Source organism: Asparagus officinalis, chromosome 5 (assembly GCF_001876935.1).
Source record: "Asparagus officinalis chromosome 5, Aspof.V1, whole genome shotgun sequence".
In the NCBI taxonomy this organism is placed as follows: domain Eukaryota; kingdom Viridiplantae; phylum Streptophyta; class Magnoliopsida; order Asparagales; family Asparagaceae; genus Asparagus; species Asparagus officinalis.
The window spans coordinates 40,683,820-40,702,495 of NC_033798.1; the positions used below are offsets into that span (position 1 = coordinate 40,683,820).

At 41.4% G+C, this 18,676-nt stretch overlaps 1 long non-coding RNA gene across 3 annotated transcripts; it reads right to left on the reverse strand.

Annotated features, from left to right (window-relative positions):
* LOC109843101 lies at window positions 1,191-5,228 on the reverse strand. Of its 3 annotated transcripts, none has more exons than XR_002247512.1 (6): window positions 4,802-5,228; window positions 4,635-4,707; window positions 3,827-3,897; window positions 3,565-3,618; window positions 3,182-3,487; window positions 1,191-1,845 (listed from the first exon to the last, which is right to left on the reverse strand). It is a non-coding gene; the product is annotated as an uncharacterized LOC109843101 (long non-coding RNA). The 3 variants fall into 3 exon arrangements; XR_002247513.1 differs by having other exon boundaries at window positions 3,182-3,252; window positions 3,349-3,487; window positions 4,635-5,228; XR_002247511.1 differs by having other exon boundaries at window positions 4,635-5,228.

Here is an 18,676-nt window from a genome sequence, read left to right on the forward strand (position 1 = left end):
CGCGAACGTCGCTGCCCGTCGGCCGCCCGCCGTCGCCGCCAGCCGCTGCTGTCGGCCGGCCTGTGCGCCCGCGCCCGCCGCCACCACTCGCCGCCGCCGCGCCGCCTGCCGCCACCCGCCTGCCGGCACCGCTAGCCGCTGCCGCGTCACCGCCCGCCGTTGCGCCATCGGTCGTTCCTCGCCGCCGCCGTCGCCGCAGCCTGCCCGGTCGGCCGTCACGCAGCCGCCCGCCGGTCGGCCGACTGCCGGGCCGACCCCTGCAGCCCACGTCCGGTGGTCAGTCCGCAGCCCGCCGTCGACCTGAGGTCATCGTCGCAACCGCCCAGGCCATCGCGCCCCTGCCGTTCGTCGCCGGATCGTTGTGCGGTCGTCGCCAGTCGTCGGCCCCGCCGACGCCGCAGCTGCTGCTTGCTGCGGTTCGTGTCCGGTCGTCGCCAGTCGTCACCCCTGCGCGACGGCTGCCGTCCGCCGCTATATAAATAATAACTATAAATGCTGTTTTGAAAACACGTTTGAAAAATAAACACCATGGTATGATGTTTTTTAAAAAAACACTACAAAAAGACACACTTTGGTTACCAAACAACGGGGTTTAGGAGCCCTACCAGCCCAAAACTTACCCAATTCAATTAAACCTAAAAAATTGACCGATATTCACCAAAATAGGCCGATATTAACACTGCCGATAATATCGAGAGAAAAAAATCCAATCGGAAAACGATATAATTTCACCAATGTCGTCTCTCAAACCCGATATATTGGCCGCAATAGCGATATTGCGGCCGATATTTTACATGATATAATTCCTAAAGAATATTCTTTAGGCACGTATATTGTAGATTTCCAATTAAAAAAATGTCCATCGTAGTTATCTAGAGGAAAAACCATGGCAATTGACAATTCATAGTAATTTCTTAATTAAAATTTACCCAATAATAAAAGACAAAGTCATACATAAGAAATCTGTGTCATAAGTTATGACATGAGATGAGTTAAATTAGAGCTCAAAAATGATTTATACGCGTCAAAACTAGATAGGCTATGTCTGTACAGTTAACACGAAGTATTCACATGTATTGCTTAGTTTTAACGTATCATAGTGTAGTAAGATGCACGCCGTGTGAGCCGGAATACAATTATAGAACATCCTAATAGAATTATGTCGTGAAATACATAATACCCAAGTGAATATAATGCATAATCATCATCAAAAAAATTGGTCATGCACCCATCTAAACCGACTTCAACATGTGCAAAACATAAACCGTACACTTAGCCAATTTTTCCTTTTTAACAACCTTGTGACTCAAATGTAAGTGGTGAGAGGTAACTGATATTAGACTTAGGTAGCACGTATAAGTGTCACAAATCAATATGCATAAAGCAAGAACATGTGCTAAACAACTACATACTTCAGCACATGGCACATGGTTCACCTTGTCAAACCAATGATGTACTCTTCCAAGTATGGGATTGGCTCCTTGCAAACTATTGACATCACCCTGCAAGACCTAGGGATTATGGTACCAGTTTTCAAGGAGAAATGCAAGTCCTTTGCAACGGGGGCTGAACTCGTTGATGAGATGAACCTCCATCTCACAATAGCCTGCACTGACTCCATGAGCCTAGCCAAAAGCATCGGTCGATCATTCGTGCCCACACTGGAAGCGATCCTCTGCCCTTGGCAAGCCATGCATCGACACCTTGGCGATGTTCCTATGCACCACTGTGTCAGAGAAGCTAATCAGGTGGTTGATGCCCTTTCGATGCTCGGTCACTCTCTACCACACCTCCATTACTAGCTTCCTGACTATATCGGATCTTCCCAGGCCCATTCAACATTTGCTGTGGTGTGACCAAATAGGGTTCACATTATATTGCCGACACCGCTAGTGGGAGTTTTACTTATTTATTTCTTTCAGGAGCTTTTGTAGTTCCAGCTCATAGTTTTATTTTTGTACATGTGAGGTCTGTCTCACTTTTTGTTACCCTCTCGTGATTAGAGAGAGGAGTGTTAATGTATTTTGTCTATTTATCAAAACTAGTATTTAGCTCCGTGCAAAGCACGGTTTCTAAAAGATTTTCTGCAAATACTGAACATGTTACCAAAATAAAGTATTCTGATTTAGATATGAAGTAGTAGATGTAATGCAAATAATAAAATTCGTTATCTGACTTGTAGAGTTAAATTGTTACCAAACATGCAAATAATGAAATGATTTCTTACCTGTTCAGCAAGCGGCATTAAAATGGAGGGGTTTGAATAGCAAGTTAGGTATCTAACACGAGAAAATTTTGGTATCATTAAAATGGAGGGGTTTGAATAGCAAGTTAGGTATCTAACACGAGAAAATTTTGGTATGAAGGTTTTTATTACTTTTTATTTTTAATAGCAAGTTAGGTATCTAACACGAGAAAATTTTGGTATGAAGGTTTTTATTACTTTTTATTTTTTTTATTTTTTTAATGAGGTCAATGTATCAGGATTCAATCAGAAATTTCAGATCCTAGTCCAATATGCATTCAATCTGTTCACTTTATGAGATGTTGGGTAGAGAATTTTTTTTTAAAGTTGCATGTTTTTTAAAAAAAAATCCATTTAGATATCATAGATAACATCTAAATATTAGAGTTTTAATTTTGAAGCTTCAGGCTAATTTTTTGATCAAATGCTACTTTAAGCTGTTCAGTTTATAGGATGTTAAATTCATGGGCTAAAAGAAACCTATAATGGAAGGATAAGAATAACGATAAACAACCAAGTAAAATGAATCCTATCTGATTCCTGGAATCTGTGAAATTCTGAACTATACAGCTATATGTCAAACCAACTGTGATTCTTTGAGATTCAGTGACATTTGCTGGAAGGATTTTCTTTCATGGATTTACTGCACGCAGGACTGGTCTTGACATAACACATGCAAGCATAACATACAAAGGTCCTGCTTATTGTAATTACAGTATCATTTCATGAGCTGAAGCTCACTGGAGGTTAATCATAATAGATTATAGATTGTTGTCAAAGGCAGAAACTGAGAAGATACACGACCAATAAAATTACACAGGTAGCTAGAGAATGATAATGACAGAATAATTGCCCTAAATCAGCATTGACTTGAAAGCATTACTGATTGTACTCATTGACTTGAAAGCATTACTGATTGAAAGAAAAAAAATCTACCTGGTCGTGGACCTCATGGTCATTTTGCATATGTGCAGAAGCTGAAGAACATTAGCTTGCACTGCCATCATCTACAAAAGCGAATTCGCAAACCAAAGAAAGATGATCACTTCCCCATTTCTGCAATAAGAAGAATAACAAATAAGGAATCATAAACTTATACAGACAACATATAAGTTTTTTGGAATCAAGAGAATGATTGATTCTCTTGATTTAAGCTTTCTTCGTCCTCCTTCTCTTGGTCTCCTAAAACTTCATCTTCAACGGTATTTGATGATAATTTGAAGATATGTAGGGTCTTAAAATCTACACAAAATGAATAATAGAGATTAAAAAATAAGAACCATAGGAAAACAGTAAAAAGATCCAATTATTTGACCTACCTCCTGAATTCTTACTGTTGGGTGAATCAAAACACACTCTTTTATAAAAAAAATCTGCATAAAAAATATTATATTATCACTTCTTTGATTTTTTTATAAAGTTTCCTGCATGAGCTGAATTATAGATTGCAAGATTTACAGACTTGTCACCTTACATACCACTTCTTTGATTATGAAGGTATCCAAAGGAAAAAGAGTTACTACCTGATTTCAAACAAATGCCATTACCCTATTTGAATTTGATTGAAAGAAAAAAATCTACCTGGTCGTGGACCTCGTGGTCATTTTGCATATGTGCAGAAGCTGAAGAACATTAGCTTGCATTGTCATCATCTACAAAAGCGAATTCGCAAACCAAAGCAATATGATCACTTCCCCATTTCTTCAATAAGAAACATAACAAATCATGAAAAAAAATCTAAAACAAACACAGTTTTTATGTAGCTTCAACCTACTCCAATAATGATCCTGCACCTTCCACTATAATAACTCCTTTAAGTTCTCATTATCATATTATCCATTTTATAATAAACATCATTAAAAAATCTAATGTTTCTTAGAATATATTTTGTGATCCGTGACAAAATTTCATGTCCAACTTATCTTCTCTACTTGCAAATTGGAATTACCGCAATAGTTGCAATAACATGAACTGTCAGCAGTCAATAAATTGAAGGCCAATAACATTGAAATAACAATTATCCTTTTTTCCATACCAATTAAATGTCAATAAATTGAAGGCCAATAACATTGAAATAACAATTATCCTTTTTTCCATACCAATTAAATGCATACCCTTCTACCAGTATTTACAACACAGCATTATCCTTTTTTCCATACCAATTAAATGCATACCCTTCTACCAGTATTTACAACACAGCAGAATTACCCGTTATGATAACCATAAAAAGAAAAAAATAGTTAACCATAACGAAAATGGCAAAAAGGTATAATATCAAAGAAGTCGGCAAATCGAGCATTTCCTATAAACAAATTAAAAGAATATAAGATAATGTTATGTAGTTTAGTAACAAATGCAAGGCAGTATAACACTGAAGAGAATTTTATACTTCACTTGGCAGGCTTCCGAACTTCTTCAACTTTTTAATTGGCAATGTCTCGACAACTGCTACTGGAACAATACTTGCAGAATGCATGTACAATCAAAAAGAGAAGTCAGACCAATTAATATGCATAAAGATTAATTATGTGAAACAACTTTAAAAAGTTCAATCACCATATATAATCAAGTTCCCATGAACTCCGAGTGATAGGAAGTCACCAATGGTTCACCGCAATTATCTCTAGAATTGGAACATGGATGCTTCACAAAGGGAACCCTATAGCAGAGGCGGATGAAGAAAGCGATTGAAGAAAAAGAAGCGATTTTTACATAAAAAGAATAAAGAGCCACCAAATCTAGGGTTCGTAATTCGTGAGATGATATCGATCAACCAAATTTAACGAATCTAGCATGAAATTAAACATAAAAAACCAAAAAATAGGGAACAAAGCGTACCTGAGAGATCGATTGAGGGAAATCGAGGCTGGAACTGATCGACTCTATAATATATATATATATATATATATATATATATATATATATATATATATATATATATTTATATATATAATATATATATATATATATATATATATATATAATATATATAGAGAGAGAGAGAGAGAAGAGACGAGAGAGAGCAGATATTAGAAAAAAACGGCAAGATTTCCCTGCTTTCCTTTCCTCTCTCAGGTTTCGCCGACGTCGCCGCTAAACAGAACCGCGACAGGAGCTGATGGAGCTGCTGGTCGAATAGTAGATGACGATGGCAGAACAGCGAGCGGGTATGGAGAGAGCCTTGCGGATCAGTACGACAACATCCTGCGCACCTTCTCGAGAGTTCTTTCAGAAGTGTGCGGAATGAGAAGAGAGACGAGATAGGAAGGAGCTCAGAGGAGAAGAGAGAGAGAGAGAGAGAGAGAGAGAGAGAGAGAGAGAGAGAGAGGGAGTGGGTTGGTTATTCATTTTATTTTTTTCATTGTTCACAAACTTAGGTTTATGTTTATTTTATCTTTTTTGTTGTTCTCTTTTAGTAATAAAGAAGTAGATATATATAGGCTCGGTTTTTAAAAATGTGCTAAACAACTACATATAGATACATATATATTTCCTTGCCAAGCGTTATGTAATAAAGAAATCCATAAACCAGGAAACACTGAGCGCGCCGCTTAACAAAAACCAAACTTCTTATACATCACTATCACAGGTTTGCAAAATCTTTACCTAATTCGTAAATGTAAGTTGATTACCTAACAATTTAGCTGCAACCATCACAATTAATTGAAGTGTACGTAAAGCAAGTTCCTGATGATTTTAAGTTGTAATCTCAAGTGATTAGATAACGCATAAAATTCAGAGACCTAGGATCATTACGAGAGGCCATATCTCTGAGTGATTAACCATTTACCCTTTGAAAGATCAAGACTTGATCTCAGTGATAAAGAAAACCAAGGGCTCGTGGAATAGCTTACAATGTAGATGGAGATCAACCATCAATCCCTTTCCCTCCTCTTTCCTGCCAAATTTATTTTCGGTCGACTAAGCTCTAAATTTGTCGATTTTAAGATTTCGGGGTCTAATGCTAAAAGTCTGCGGCAAACCCCTTAGCATTCTAATAATAACATCAGGGAAGTCAAAATTCCTTCGACTTCATCACAAATTGCTTCATCTTGGGGACTCAGAGTCTTGAGGAAATATGCAGTGCCCTTTCATTTTGTATTCCTTTTCATTTTTTTTTCTTCGCCTCCTTTTTCCTTTTTTCTTCTTCTTTTTTTTTCTGAGAACATGGGATTTGCTCTAGACGTCGTTAATCGTGTGTTTGCACTTATCACTTTCCAGTTATTTATCCCAATGCCTTTGTTTTTTCCGCAAGAAAGGATGTCGAGTTTGAGTAATTCTGAGTTTTGGCAGTGGATAGACATTAACCTCTCCTCCACGCGCAGAAATTACAACTTTACTTGGTATATTATAGGCAACCATTACAGTCTTTAATTTGATATTAGAAGTTGGCGAGTGCCATCGACTTATTAAATGTTTTAATTTGATATTAATTAGAAGTTGGCGAGTGCCATCGACTTCATCATTGATGGTATTTTAGGATTTCTACTGTCAGAACACGTAGCATCGAGGAGTGCTAGCGCATGCCACCGGCGTTCGCCCCAGAGGTAGAGGCGTGGATTGGGTTAAGCGTTGGGTACGGTTAAGTTAAACCACAGCACCCCTATTTTTGGGGCGAACGTGAGTGAGTGATGGCGGCGCAAGTGGTGCTAGCGCTCCTCTATGCCACCTCCCACCTCCTTGAATTTTAAGAGTACGCCATCATTGCCTTCTATTTTAGATTTTGAGGGAATGGAACAAAGGAGTACGTAGGCACCTTTCGGCATGTGATTATATAAGAGAAATTTTTCAAAACAGTCCCAAAAAGTTTTTTATTTTTTAAAATCGACCTTTTTTTTAATTTATCAAAATCGACCCACTTTTTGCCACGTGGGCTTAATGACGTTCCTAAACAGTCGGGGTTGCCAACCCCGACTGTTTAGGACATAAAAATTTCGAGTTTAAGGGTTTTAATTGGGGTTTAACACCCTCCTAAACAGTCGGGGTTGCCAACCCCGACTATTTAGGAACTTCATTAAGCCTACGTGGCAAAGTGGGTCGATTTTGATAAATAAAAAAAATCGGGTCGATTTTAAAAAATAAAAAACTTTTTGGGGCTGTTTTGAAAATTTGTTCGATTATATAATTATCATCTGATTATATGTCAATATCGCCTTGTACCAAATAGATGGCCAACTCAAAGCCAAGTGACACCTTGATTCAGAAATGTTAATGTCAGATATTTAATATGTGAATTTAGTGTGTATTATATAGAGAGTTTTAGGGTTTCTCAATCTTCTTGAATGATTTATTATTGATTAGAGACTTCAATCCTACATACAAACAATATTTAAGAGGATCAGAGTAAGGTTTGCTTGGGGGGTCCTCCGAATGCCAAGTCAGTATTGATCTTAAGTGGAGGAGAAAATATATAATTGCTATGTGTTATATCGTCAAAGATTGCATACCTCCGTGCAGTAGGTAATGCACCTATATATAGCAGATCTAGGAGGGCAGTTGTGTAACTTCGATCGAGTCTAAAGCAGACGGCTTATTCAGCTAATATTGTACAAGTGTCGACTGTGGGTAGTATGAGTCACTTTTATAATTAATGTGACGGTGACAGGGGAAATAAAGTACTAACAAAGTCCGCTGAGTCCTTAAGACTTTCAGCGGGGATGTAAGATGACTCCTACCGTGCATTTAATATGATGGTAATTGGCTGTCGACGAGGGGTTCTAGAATGAATGCCTTTTGTTTTGACCTTGTGAGAGGGCCGAGAAAGGACGACTTTTGATTCGGTCGCTTGGATGAGGGGGCTTCTGAACTCGATCTAAATGGATGACAATGCATGGAGTTCATTTTAGTAGCAGGGTACGATTGTGGATGCCTTTCGATTAGCCCATATAGGAAGGGGCTGAGTGATGGCATCCTTTGGCTCAACCTTCATGGAGTTGGGTCAAACTGGTGCATAGTTAATCTAGGACACATGTCATCTCCTGTGCCATCTCTTGGGATGGGATTAACACTTACTCATTTCTATGATACAATACTGACCCCTTTCGCTAGAACTTGGCTGGCCGATTCGAGTGAAATTAAAGTGTCGCCTTTTGGGACTCTGAGGTGCATTTATGAGAGGTCATTGATGGGTCACTATTCATGCGACATTCGAACTGTTATGGTGTTTCCATTTTTGCCAAAATACAACTCAATACCAAGTGGCTGACAAGTGTATTTCTACACGTTATGTATGTCTGCTTTGGGAAAAATTTTCTTGGCAGTTTCTATTAAATCGTTCAAAAGAAACAAAAGAATAAGCCTTACACGTGTGATTCTATTCTTTACAAAGAAACAAAATTATATTCCCTAGAAACACACATAAAAACTCATACGTAGTAGCTTCTGCTTGTGTGAGATCTTTGCATGTACCGGTGATGCGTTATCCGTGGACCACCGAGCAACATTTCCAAATTGGATATGAAGAAAGCTTGAAGTTAATGTTTCGACAGGGAAACAATAACATAAGTAAGTGCCTTAGCGAGGTAAGAAAATTACTCTTCTCAAGATCAAATATAAGTTTCAACTCAAGGAAATACCAAAGAACACTTGAGAATGCTTTAAAGTGAATGAAGAACTCTCTCTTGCTGTCAAAGTTCACCAAATGCTATCCTCTCTCTATTTGATCACGCATTTGCCCGCCTTGGTCCATTGCACAAGTGTGTAGAGGAATGTTTATAGCAATTGGGAGTCATAACCATCGAGTAGGAGGCAAATCACTTGGTGGTCACTGTCTCATGTGGGCAAGACAGTGTCCACTGTCTCGGTCGAAGGAGACAGTTTTAGGAACTTTGTAACCGCCGCCTACTACCTTAAAGGGCGTTAAATGTCATATTTTTCGTGGGTAGTGGGCATATTTTCAAGATGTAACTGTCCCTCTACATTAATGCATGTTTTCAAGCAGTTATGGAGCCAAGTGGACCCCACAAAACTCAACAAAACCGTCAGAAAACATGGGAGGCTATCTTGCAGTTGGTGAGATACCCATCACTATCTCGCATGGCCGAGATAGTCTACACTGTCTTAGCTGTGCAAGACAGTGGAGATTGTCTCACTAATAGTGAGACAGCTCCAAGTCTTTTGAGTCGTTGTTTTAAGTTCACCTTTCTTTCCTTTTGCGTTGGCTAGTCTTCTCTGACTTAGATGATGACGTTCTTCATATTCTCTCTGTCTTGAGCTGTGTTTGGGACCTATAGGCAAATTTTAACGCATACAGATATCCCCTTCAAAGTTTTTAGTCTTCTTAGTATTTTATCGAGGACTCTAAAATACTTTGGATAAGATAAGCCCTGCTTTTGCTCAACGTTGGACTATGTAGAAGGACCAATAAGTGGCTTCAGTTTTCCAACTTCTGGTATTGCGACGTCGCTAACCATATGTTAAAATCAGGAACTGGAGCTGATGTGTTGATATTTGAAAAATTAAACTTGCTCGTGTCATCGAGTTGACGTTGAACTGATCATCTTTGTCAGGAGCTCATAGCTGAATTGCAATTGAATTCCCAGAAGAAAATTACCCTGAGCATGCTGGACTTCCAAGGGCAAATTTGGCATGAAATTACCCTGGGTATATTGTGTATATGTTGTAGATGTACTGGAGATGAGCTGAGAATGTAGGGTCTGATTTTGCTTATGTATACTAAGTGTAGGATCGTGACCCTTAAGAATAGAGTGCGCTCTTATAAAAATCTACGGAAGATTTACACTTAAACACTAGAGGGTGAGTTTGCAAAGTAGATTATAAATTGTAAAGAAAGAATGACAATCTCAGAAAAAGAACTTCACAAACACAAGCATGTATACTGGTTCCACCTCCCCGGTGTACATCCAGTCCCCAAGTAAATCCCTCTTGAGAGTTTCCACTATGATTTTAAAACCTTACAAAATCAAAAGCAAACCTGGCCAATTTGCAAGACCATGTAAATTGCAACCTATTTGACAAGACCATGCTAATCGTCATACCGATCTCTAGACCAAGAGATCAACCCTCTCAAAGCTGAGAGAACCTTCCTTGAATTAATATACAATTCCAATCCTATAAACCTTGATGTGGATGTGAACAGTGGCTTATCAATCTTTTTAGCACTCTAAATATTGCCTAAACAAGCTCTAAGAATGATAGGAATAAAGGCAATATCAGAAACTCTCTTTTATGGAAAACAGATCAAAAAACTAAAAGTTTAGAGAGTTAATTTGCACAATATGTGAATCTTACAAGTGCAAAACTTGGTGCTTATTTTATGATATTTAAACCTATTTATATCCTCTGAAATGACATACTTTTAAACCCAATTAACATCCACAAAACGGCTATAAACAGTCACTTATTCAAAACCTAAAATCTAAAAAAACTACATCTGTAGTCGACTACAAGTCATAGTAGTCGACTACACTGAGTCTAAACAGACTTTGTGAAGTCAGAAAATTGCTTAGTAGCCGACTACAAGGCATAGTAATCGGCTACACTGTAAACTCACAGATTCTGAAAATTTTTTTTTTAGTATTTTGACTGTAACTTTCTCATCTGATATCAGAATGAGGTGATTTAAGATTTGTTAGAAATCCTTTTAAGATACCTACAACTTTGATCTTTTGAGTATTTTCAGATTCTAATTGCTAAGGGGTATAAATGAAATGTTTTAAGACTCACTCAATATCTATAAACTCTAATGACTAACATAGGGGATTTCTATTATTAACCAACACACTAAGCATGTGTTAGTGTGTTCTAACACTATGTATATGCATGTGTGTGAGTGATCAAGGATTGTACAAATTTCTAAGCAAAGAAAATATAAAATTACATTTTGACAATAAAGTATATCTTCTTCTTTGCTTTATTTTGCCTTGAACTCATCTATGTCTTGAGTATCTCTTTGAATATAATTATTGATATAGCTCTGATACTACAAAACAAATGTTAGCACATAATATACATAACATATAATATTTGTTATCATCAAAATAAACTAATCTTAGGGTTAAGATTCCTAACAGAGAATGCATTGGAAGCACACTAGAGAAGGGACTCATCATCCTCGATTGGGCTTTTTGTGTAGATGTTATTATGGAGGAGCCGATTGAAGTGGAGGCTGCCCATGATGACATAGTTGGAGATCTTCCTGAGCATGACTTGGACCAGATGATTACTTTCTCCGAGTCTGACCATAACTTAATTTCTCATTTGCTGTTAGAACCGGGTAAGAGTCAAGCTGCAGGACCAATCGTGGAAGCTGGTTCGTTTGCAGGTATGCATCTTATTCCAAAATCACTTTTACTCAGTTGTTAATTTTAGGTAACCATGTGGGAATTTTGATTGTAGGAATAGACACTGGTGCTGATATGGCTACTATTCCCAAGGCTACCGAGAAGCACCAAGACTTAGATATCTTGGGTTTGGAGCAAGAAGTTATTGAGGTACAACCATCTACCTCCCGACCAGAAGAAGTTGTCCCTTCGGACCCGATGGTTATAGTGGCTTCAGCTAGAATTGAGGCTAGCCCCACTGCTCAAGTCACGAGACCAACTGATGAAGCTGGTGCGTCGGTGACTATTAAATTTGAACAACTTCCAGCAACTCATGAGGCTAAGTTAGCAGAGTCGAGACAAGAGCGCTAACCTAAGGGATCTTCTGTCCTTCTTTCAGCGCCTTCTTCATCGCTCTATGAATCTATCAAGGTGTTGATGTCAGATGAAGATCCGGATAGGTCCGTGATCTGCATGGAGCTTTATAGCTTCGCTTCTTTCCTAAACATGATGATTGATAAGGTCCTTCACAGGGTATTGCCCTTCAACAATTTCAGGCGACTCCTTGATCGACATGTGGTGGGCATCAGGGACCAAAGCTATGTAGATTTGGTTGATTCCATTGCAGCGGACCTGGTGCAATTAGAGCAAGAGCTCAGAGAGTTGAATAAGCTCCAAGCTATTGGTGTTTCTTCATATATAACCGCTCATATGGAATCTAGCTTAAAGGCGTGGTATGATACACAAGCATCTGTTGGTCTTGAACTTCAAAAGCTATAAAGTCGTGTGAAACAGATAGAAGTAGGTCTCTCCAAGAAGGCAAAAACCAAAACTAACTTGCTCCGATCTTTAGAATCAAACCATACGAGATTTCCCACCTCGAAAAATCCCTTGAAGATGCCAAGAATGCTCAAGCCATCTTGGATGGTGACTTGGCCGGCATGTAAGTGCTCACGCAAAGATGCTCGAGAAACTAAAGCCTCAGAGAGAGAAGTTGGCTAAAATGGAGAAGGAGGTCACGAAGGCTCTGACTACTACTGAAGACTCCATAAGAGCTTATTTGAAGGTAGAACTTGCACGAGCTTATGAGGAGAAGCTCTCTAAATTAGAGGAGCAAATATGCTATCGCAAGCTGCCTGTAGAGTGATAACCTAACTTTTGTATCTTTTTTGTTTTCCCGCTTACGAATAAAATGGATTTTATGGTCGTTTAAACTCTATTATGATTACTCATTCAGTTTGGAATAAATAAGCATAATATTTATAGGATTTTTAGCAAACTATCAGCCATCAACATGTTTGATGAGCCTTTACTGACTACCGTTTGAGTCGGGCTACCATGCAGATTGTCTAAGTTCGTTCCACATGTAACATTATGTTAAAAGAATAAATTCTCTTAGACTTAATGCAACGATATCGAATACATAGACTTCCCGACTATGTGTATTAGGTGTAGACTTATCTTGAATTAAGGATCAAGATAAAATCCACTAGCATGATATGCATAGATTTAGGTGTCATTAAATCAGTAATAATAACTGGCTACATGTGTAGACTTTTGGAGTTTTGTGTCTTCTCTTAGAGCAGAGACGAATCCTATTGTGTCTCCTCTTAGGGCAGAGACGAACCCTATTATGTCTCCTCTTGGAGCGGAGACGAACCCTGTCATGTCTCCTCTTGGGGTAGAGACGAACCTGATTTTGAAAGGAAAGAAGGTATTTTTTTATCTTTCTCTTTGGAGGGGACTCCTTGTTCACATGAACTTAGTGTAGGCGTATAAAACTGCTTATAGGTCCTTTAACACAGCTCGGCATGGTGATTCGACAAACCAACGAACCATCGGGCGACATATCCAAGCATGATTGTTAGACCACAACACCGAAGCCAAGTGACACGCGGCGAAGTGGATTAACGAGGCGACGAGGTTAACGAACCGCACGCAAACAACGGAATACATCCAATCGCGTGCGCAATCAAGCTAACGGGTCGATGAATCAACGAGTCATCCAACTGTAGAGTCCACCACATCAAACAACGATCGGGAGCAGACTCGAACTCCAAGGCGGATTTACTGCCAAATCAGGATCCGGACTACCAAAACAGAGTCCAGATCAACAATGAAGCTCGGATAAACCGCGAAACCGCAAAATCGGAAAACGAAAAAAACGGTACCACACCCGGAGGGCTCGGCCAAAGCCGAGCCACCCCTTTGGCTCGGCCAAAGCCGAGCCACCTAGGGGTGGCTCGGCCATGGCCGAGCCACCTCCTGGTGGCTCGGTGGCCATCGAGGCCACCCATGTGGTGGCTCGGTGGCGCAGAGCCACCTTTTGTTGGGCTTTGGTGGCCACCGAGCCACCTCTTGGTGGCTCGGTGGCCGAGCCACCAGGTGGCCGAGCCACCTGGCCGAGACACAGCCCGGATCTGGGCCCAGATCTGAGCCCATATCCGCTTTCAGATGCCTATAAATAGAGATGTAGGCTCATTGTTTTGGAGGTTAGAACTTTTTGAGGCAAAACTCTGCTAGATTGAGAGCTCAACTTTGGAGTTTTAAAGCTTTGAAGACTTGGACATTTTTAGATCTGGTTCTTGGCGATCATCCACGTCAAACAAGACAGGAGTTCGAGGGAGATCAGATCTGAGATCCACACGGTTATCCTCCGGATCAAAACTTTGTTTTTGATCCCGAGAAGAGTATCGATTTCGCTTGGTCGATTTCGATTACTAAAGGCTATTATTTCCTTGGCGAAATAGTACCCCCGGCTGTTATTTCCTTCGTGAAATAGCACCCGTCATACCGTGTAGATCCGACCAGATCAAGATCGTACGGTGGTCCACGGATTAACCCTGGTGCAGGCGAAGAACCCACACAAGCAAGAGACCGCAAAACAGGATCTTGCGATTTGTTCGAAAGAAGGAAAGTTGTAATTTTCTCTTTTTCTTTGATTTTGTTGTAACCAGATCTTATAAAAAGACCGGATCTTTTGTAACCGATAAACTGTTGCTGAAGAGAACAATGACTTCAATGAAAACAACTTTCACTGCGAACAATCTGGCGACCACAGTGGGAGCCACCGATCTCGCTGCTGAGATCGGTGCGTCGCAGCCGCGGATCTCAATCCCGGTCGAGGAGGAGGTCGAGTATGAATTCGACCAACAAAAGTTCGAGGAGTATCTGTCATCCTCGTCCGGATCCACCTCCCCCCGCAAGTCCAAGAAATTCTCCTCCAGGAGAAAAGTTCGTTGGTACGAAGAAGTGCAGAATGCCAACGAAGATCTCACCCCAACTAATGCCAAAGTCGCATCGGGTGAAGCTCCACCGACCTCCAACCAGGTCAAATCTGTTCCTGCTAATTCCTCCACCGTTGAGGGCGTTGTGACTCTCTCAAAGAGAGCCCGCCAGAGGCGACGTCAATGCCTGGCATGGTAACTCGCAAAGGCAATAGAGTCCACTGATGGAATCCACTATAACGCGGATCTGAAGAGCAGGAGAGGCAAACAGCCTCAACAACCAATGAATGGAAGTTCCTCTAAGCCGCCAACGAACGAATGGATCCGTGTCAAACGGAATCGTTCAACACTTGATGAGCGCATTCGCAAGCGCCGCGCACTGTCAGCGTAAGCACGGGCTCAAGTCCAGGAAGCCCGCAGAAGACTGCAGAAGGAAGTGTCCAAAAAGCCGTTACCAACTCGCCAAGTCTGGAGGCCGAAGTCTGAAGCGGCGATTCAGGCTAAAGAGCAACCTTTGCAGCCTTCAGCAAAAGTTCAACCTCCGGCGAACCAACCTAAATCGCCAATAATTCCCATAGCTACTCCGGGAGATCACGCAGAATCATCCCGAAGAAAGAAGTCAGTTTTGGAGCGCCTCGGTCCACTTCCCGATGGACGATGCAAAGCTCCAGTTCAAGAACGTTTGGGCCCGATAAAGAAGCCCCGAACGACTCAACATGCTGGGAGTCACCGCCACCCTCAACATGACAAAGAGATCAGGGCAGCTAGGCGCACCAATTTGCGCATTGAAGTCCAGGAGCCCGCTGAGAACTCACGCTCACAAAGGCATGTTTCGAGGCGCGTGACTCTTGAAAGCCCAAAGAAGGCAGTTCGCCCTCAGAAGGAAACATTATCGTCTGATGACGATAGCGTTATACCTAAGAAGTCGTGCCAACACATGATAGGTTACTCCGACCTTCAAACCGACGAGTTGTACTATCGTGTTGAGGGTACGAGTAAAACCAGGAAAAGGAGTCCTCGAGAACTAGAAACTCAATGCCCATGTTCCAAACTCATTCGAACAGTATTGTCTGAGTGCAACTGCATCAAGACAGTCCCCGAAAGAATTTTGGTTTTCAAAAGGCTCAGTACCGAAACACCAAAACCAAGGCCTAGGCGTTTCCGACGAAGAAGAACGGTGGTTGAAGATGGAGAATTTCCGAGGGTCACCACTAATATGACCAGCAAAGGGACATCGACACAGGATAATCCCGAGTCGATTCCGGAAGCACCCCGGCGTATAACACGTCTGCAGTCCGGAGCCATCATACGAGCAACTTATGGTAGGATTCGGACAAGATTACCTTCAGAAGATGAAGAATCGGATGTCGGCACTACGATTGCATCAGATAATACAGTATCCAGCGAGGGACAACCCCGCGAGTCGCTTATGATAAGTGCGGAACAAGTGGCCAAGATGCTCGAAGAAGCCATGGCTAAACAACAGGAGAGCTTCAGGTTCGAAATGCAGATGGCCATGCAGAATATGAGAGAGATGCATGACCAACAAATCCAAGGACTGACAAACCAGCAAGGCGAACCAAGTCGTCGTAACCAGGTTAATCAGGAAGATGAGGACACAAATGCGAATGAAGCTCATAATGCCAATAATCCTCCCGTTAATGCAGGGGGTCGTAACGAGAATGTTAGCGAAAATACAGGTGAAAATTTGAAGATCAAAAACCTCGAGAGCAAAATCAATATGTTGATTTCCGCTCAAGAGATGAAGAAGACGGGCATTCCTTGTCCATACCCAAGAGAATGGGAATCGATCCCGTATCCGGCAAAGTTTAATCTAATTAACTTCATGCCGTTTAATGGGATGGGTTCACTCACTCAGCATTTGATTTACTTCAAATCACACCTAGGGGTTATCTCTGGTAATGAGCCTCTGATGGTACGATCCTTCGTTGGCACTCTTCGTGGAGCCGCCTTCGATTGGTATCGCCGCCTCACGCCAGGAAGCGTGAATAGCTAGGACGACATGGAGACTAAATTCCTTACTAACTTCTTTGACGACGACACCGAGATATCCATCGGGTCATTGCTTGACGAGAAACAAAAAGACGGGGAATTGGTTGATACCTTCATCAAAAGGTTCCGGAACAAGGCGATAAACTGTCGGGACCCGATCACCGAGGAATTCATTCTCCAGACTTGCCACAACAACCTCGCATTAGACGTGTTGGAAGCAATGGGGACAGCACCGTCCAAAACATGAAAGGATTTGAAGGTCAGAGGAGAGCAAGCCGAGCGATTCCTCAGAAGGAAGAAGGCAGAAAGAGGCCAACAGACGACGAATGCTCCGCAACAGAATTTCTTCCCACGAGGGAAAGGTAAGGCACATGCTAATGCAGTTGATGCTAATCAAACTTTCCAATTGCAACCTCAGCAACAGCAGCAGCAACGAGCACCACAACAGTCGCAGTCGCAATGGCAACAATGGCCTCAGAAGCAGAAATCTTCAGAGCCAAGATTTCCTAAAGTGTACTCCTTCATAGATGACGAAGTTCCCGGCATCTTTAAGTACATGTTGGAAAATAACAAAATCCAGCTGCCAGCGATCGTGGACCAAGAAGGGACTAGCAAAGTGACGGATCCGAAGTATTACGCATACCATAGAGCGGTCCATCACCCTACCAAGTCATGCTACCATCTCAAGGATAAGATCCCGGCGTTAATTGATGTAGGCGTCATAACCCCGAAGCCGTCCAAGAATGTCGAAGCAAATGCAGTATCAATTAGTTTTGGATCAGTGCTCACAGCATGGTTTGAACCAGAACGCATCACCAAAGTAGGAATGAAGATGGTGAATGACGACCCATATGGACAACGTCAAAAAGGACTTGTGCCACACACAGCCCCAAATGGCGAAATCCTCTGGGTTCATCCCGATCTAATTGAAGACGATCAGTGGGCGACTTCCTCAGTCAAAAAGGGTAAAGGCAAGTCCTGCAATGCTACCTCCATGATCTTTGAAGAGGATGGTAATGAAGCTCCAACCTTCCCGCTCTCCGAAGAAGAACAAGAAGTCTTTGCCACTAGAAGCGGAAATGAGTATCACTTCAACTATCCATCACCTAGTGATCAGTTAGCTGAGCAGGGGGTGACCAAACTGGGACCAGCCAAAACTCTTACAAAGCTAGGTGTAATTACGACTCCTAGATCCGTTGAAGAAGCTCGACGACAACCGGTTAATAAACAGAAAGAAAAGAGGCCCCAGGAGATTCAGAATCTGAAGCAGTCTCGTTTCAATCGTCCGATTGGAAGAGATAAACCGGAAAGCTTGAACACTCCGTACGTCTTTGATATTATGGCTCAACTAGCTAACATCCCAGCGCGGATAATATTGTATGAGTTGCTACGGTTGTCTAAAGAAACCAGAGAAGCCTTGCAAGAAGCCTTGGCCAATTCAGAAGTGTTCATTACTCGGATCAAGCCGGCACTTGAAGAGCCAGAACCATTAATTCAACACTGCGATATAGCGGCTAAAAACCTTTCCTGCATTACCTTCACCAAAGAGGATATGCAGACAAAGAACTCAAACCATGATCGACCCCTATATTTTATTGGGTACATTGGCTCCAGCAAAGTCAACCGAATCCAAGTGGATCCGGGTTCTGCTGTGAGTATTATGCATTCCAGTTAGTAAGTTGGCGTCCACAGGCACTGTTATCTATGGATTCAATACTAGCGGGTCAAGACCTTTGGGTAAGATTCGGATAAAATGTCAAATTGGTGATTTGAAGACAGAAGTCACATGTTATGTGATCGATGCCGAGACTTCATATAACTTACTATTGGGTCGGCCTTGGATCCATAGTAACGTTATAAGCCCCTCCACTCTCCATCAGTGTTTGAAATATGTCGACACTGATAATAAG